Here is a 4,668-nt window from a genome sequence, read left to right on the forward strand (position 1 = left end):
CTGCGCAGCAGCGCCGCGGCCGCACGCCCGGGCGGGGCAGGGCGGTGTGTGGGTGACCCGCGGGCTGCGCCGCGGCCCCGTGCGGCTTCGGTGCGGGTTACGCGCCTGTGACCGCGTCTGGGCGCGTGGGAACAAAGAGCGGCGTCCCGGGGCCGGGTTCCTGCGAGGGAAGGAGGGGCGGGAGCACCCATGGAAATAAATCCCCGGGAGCAACAAAAGGCTCCTGTCCCACCCGGCTCGTCGGGGAGCTGCCGGAGGGGATCTCATCGCTTCATGTCCGACGGGTTAGAGCCACCGAGGGTCGGCAGCGAGACTGTCCCAGTCTTTCTCTGCGATACAAATGCGGCCTCGATCGTGCTGGTCACGGCCGCGTGGTTTCGAGGACTGCTTTACAATTCCCTGCGAAAGGCAAAAGAGAATAAGCGTGGGCGCAGGGGAACACGCATATTCTTTCCAAGTGAGTTGGTGCAGGGGAAGAGCCTGGCTGCACAGAGAGCTGCAGGGCCAGCTCCCACCACCAGCCTCGCCAGAGGCTGCCTTGGAGCGAGGCTCACATCACCGGGTCCCTCTTGGAAGGATGCTCGGAGACCAAATCTGGCGTGCCGGCATTTTAATGTCGCAGTTGTCTCAGAGCAGATAAGATTGTACGGAAAGAGAATGACAGCATGGTAAAGGGCAAACATCACGGGCAAGTAGCACACAGAGAGGTGGCAGAGGAGTTGACAGCAGCTCTGTCCCTATCCTGATGGAACTCTTTTTTTTCCAAGGGAGGTTTCTGCTGTGTTCATTTGACCCAGCTCGTTTCACTGGTCCAGTTTGAAGGCATAGAAGAGGACAGTGCCTGCGGGAGAGAAAGGGAGAGGGAAGTGCAGAGAGTGGGATCGGGTGGCAACCTTTGAACTCACTTTAACCCCATGGATAAACCCTAATGGAGAACCACATCCTCAAACATACAGTGTGATGGGGTCGTTGCAAACACAAGGGTGTCCTTTGAGAAACTGGAGGCTTATCCACTGGGAACTGGGCTGAAATGTATCATTTCACAGAGGCCAATTAATGAATCTTTGGGAAACATAACATTTCTTCAGAGGGAATATCTGACATTTCAGTAGCTGCATAACAGAGGGGAAAAGCTGATTTTTTTTTTTCCAATCCAAGTTCTAAAACAAATTCAATCCTCCCTTGGAGCTAGTCAAACATTTTACTGTGATAAAGTTTAAAATTTTCAGTGTGATTGTGCCAGAACATGTACAAGAGATGAAATATTATACATACTCCATCTGGGCTTTGTGGCATTGAAATATGATAATGAAATACAAAAGCACACAGAGCAAAATGAGAAGGCACAGCCGAAACAATCACATTTTACATTATTGAGATGAAATAACTATGATATTGTCAAACAAGGAAAGTCAAAATATGTCATGCTGGCTTTTTTTAAAGAGAAATTTTCATTCAAGGAGATCTCTCAAAATTGTTTCAAAGAAGTAATGAGCAGTTTTCTGAGGATAGCTCAGGCTGCTGCAGCAGGGTAAGAGTTTCAGAAGTAGTAAGCGTTTCTTTTCAATGTTCGTCATTCAAACAGTTGTGTCATCTGATGTCACAAGGAACTCTGGGGTTATTTCTGGCACATATAAATGTGCTTTTGAAAATATTACCCTCAGCCAAGATTTGAATTCATAAACAAGAGCCAGAGGCCTTCTGCAGCAACTGCATTGTTTGAGACTGCCTACATCACCCACGGACCCACCCACCTTTTATTAATTCAGAAGCCTGGGTCAAGCTTTGTCCTCCCTGCTGAGTGTTTCAATGGCAAGACAACTACCACAGGATGTGCTTTCAGCTCTGCCCCTCTCCCCTCTCTCTTTGATGCTGTTTGGCCAGAGCAGATCGTCACAGCATTAATACTGGTCTGTGTGACTACGTTTGATAAGTAACCTCAGGCTTTCAAGCATGATTTTTCCCGGCTCCCTCATCAACAGGCAGATGGATGGGTGCAGGCAGATCTCTCCCGACTCCTTGTAGGCAGGCGTGGGGTGTGACACAGCTCACAAGGGGGATCAGCAGCTCTCTGCAGCAGGAGGCACTTGTGAGAAGATGTACAAAAGGCAACAGCTGGTCTGCGGGAGGCTCTCACCTGCGCCACGCTGCTGTGTTACACGGGTCCAAACAGGCTTTAGTTTCCTTCACAGCAGCTGTAGTATGTGCGCAATCAAACCCTCGCTGCAGCATCTCTAGCAGGCACCAGTGGCCTGGGGCTGACAGTGACGTGCAGCGTTGTACCACAGGACCAAGGAAATCAAGTGGTTCAGAGCCAGCAGCTTGCTGAGCCCCAGGAGCTTCGGCTGCGGCCCTTAATCAGGCAGGAGAGAGGGAAGGATGTAAAACAAACCCCAAGCTGTGGGCCTGGGGGAAGAGGCGTTGCAAACCAGAGTGGGGAGGGGAGCAGGGAAAGGGCTGCACCCACCACTGGAACGTGCACGATCCAGCCAGAGCCTGGCGTTTGAACGAAAGGGGAAAAGGAAAGGAAAAAATTGTGAACTATCCCTAAAGAATGTCCTGCACTTGGTAAGAGTCCCTGGACAGCGACAGTGACTCACAGAGAGTGGGACACAGAGTGATGGGGGCTCAGAGGCCCCAGGCAGCAGTGGGGAAGGGAGAGTTTGGTTCGGAGTCCCTCCCAAGCAGTGCTCATGAATATCTGGCGGAGGAGCGTCTGCAAAGGAGAAGGGTCTAGCAGCCTCCCCTGCTGCGGGGGAGAAAGCCTTTTGTGTAGATCAAAGGCACGGCAGAGCCCTGTTTTCCATAGTCCTGGGCTGGAGAAACACCAGCCTGCTTTCTGCATCTCCAAATAGGACAGTCTGTTAAACACGATGCCTCTGAAATGTGCTAAGGCAGCTACATCAGTAGGATTTGTTATATGCAGTGTTGAACACATTAAAATACGTGCTGAGAGGATGCAAGGCAGGCTAGAGCACAGAGACTCGGTTCTGTTAGACTGTGCGTGGAGCAAGCCCCCGCAATGTTGACGGGGAGGATTTCGTTTTTCCTCAGACAATGCTGAGTCTTAATTTTTCTCCCAGGTCAGCTGGAACCTTAGACAGGGCAGGTAAAGCCGGTGGGTGGCACTGCCTCCTGCTCTTCCCTGGGGGCCCGGCCCCTTCTGTCATCTTCTCTGTGAGCTCCAAGTCCCATGAGGGCTATGAGTGGGTGTGTCCTGCCTGTGAGGCAGTGTATGGAGAGGCAAGAGAGAGACAGCAGGCTGCTGTGAGGGGCCAGAGCTGGCAGTGGGGTGTGCTGCTTCCTCAGATGTCCCCTCCTGGGCCCCAGCAGGTGAAGGTGGTCCCTGTCCAAGGGGATGGAGGCTGGAGCCATCTTCAAGCAAGCCCTTTGCCCACACAGCACCTGATGGGTGCAGACCTACTTGAGTTAGTTACGTTGGGTGGAAAGGACTTGGAGAGGACAGCATGTCCCTCTGAGCCTGGGAAAGGGAGGCAGCAGGCTGGCGTGGAGCAGGCAGCTGCCTGCAACTGTGAAACAGCCGAAGTAGTCAATACTCTGTAGATGTCTCTGGTTTTTTATTAGCACCTCTCGCAGCTCTGGCCATCTGTCCCCTGGTGTCCGCTGGGTGTGACCCCAGCTCCGCAGGTCCTGCAAGACAGCGTGTGCCATTTGGGCTAGGGTCACTTCTCATGAGAGGAACTGATTCTGCCCCTGAGGTTGGGCTGGGGTGTGAAGGTGATGACTGGACGCTTTCTTCACCAGGAACAGGACACAAACTGCTTTAACAGCAAGGCAGCCTTTTTGTCTTGGAAGGGGAGCGCAGAGATCTGGTGCAGGGTCTGTGTCCCCAGGCTGCTCTTTTAGGATGCTGCATAGTCAGATAGACAGGCTTTCAGGGAAAAAAAACTGTTGTGAAAATTGTGTTTTCTGATCTGTGAAAAGTGGCAAGGCCTAGAAAGAGGAAAAAGTAGGTCCTGTATTGGCACAAGCTTTTTGCTTTTCTCTCAAGGAAATCTCAAAAACTTGTTTCAGGTCAAGGCATTTTGATTCAGGGCCTGCAAAGGGTTGCATTTGAATCTCTGTCTTTTAAATAATTTTGTGTATACACAATTAAGCAGAAAATTATCATTGGAATACAAACTTTAAAAACAATCTCTGCGAATTTTATCTGAAGCAGAATAAGATACTCAGTGACTTTGCTGAAATATCATTTTTAGGAGAAAAAAACACCAAAACCCCAAAACAATCTAAACCACAAAAATTAAAGTGAAAAAGCTATTCCCAGCTTTATCTGTCATCTGAAGGAGCCAGAGGGAGGCTTGTGTGTGCCCAGCATCACTGAAAGGGGCTCCAGTGCCTGCACAAGGCTCCTGCAGAAGCTTTGTTACCTCAGCAGGTTGGGCACAGACTCCATCCCCTGTGAAAGAAGGAACAGAGCAATATTTTTTTTCCCTCTTTTTCCTGCACCTCAGCAGCCTCCCACACCCCTTTGCCACCCTTATTTTTCAGAATTCTACAATGCTGTTTTGCTGTTACCCTAGAGCTGCTTTTACCCCCAGCTACTCACCCCAGCAACTGAGCTCCTCTGAGTATCCCTGAGAGTTCTCTTTTCAGTCCTTTTATGCTGTGCATCCGAGGTTGTCTTGTTGTCCCTACAGCATGTTG

Source organism: Corvus kubaryi, unplaced genomic scaffold (assembly GCF_017639235.1).
Source record: "Corvus kubaryi isolate FWS band 111438036 unplaced genomic scaffold, C.kubaryi_AGA036_p1.0 37392, whole genome shotgun sequence".
In the NCBI taxonomy this organism is placed as follows: Eukaryota; Metazoa; Chordata; class Aves; order Passeriformes; family Corvidae; genus Corvus; species Corvus kubaryi.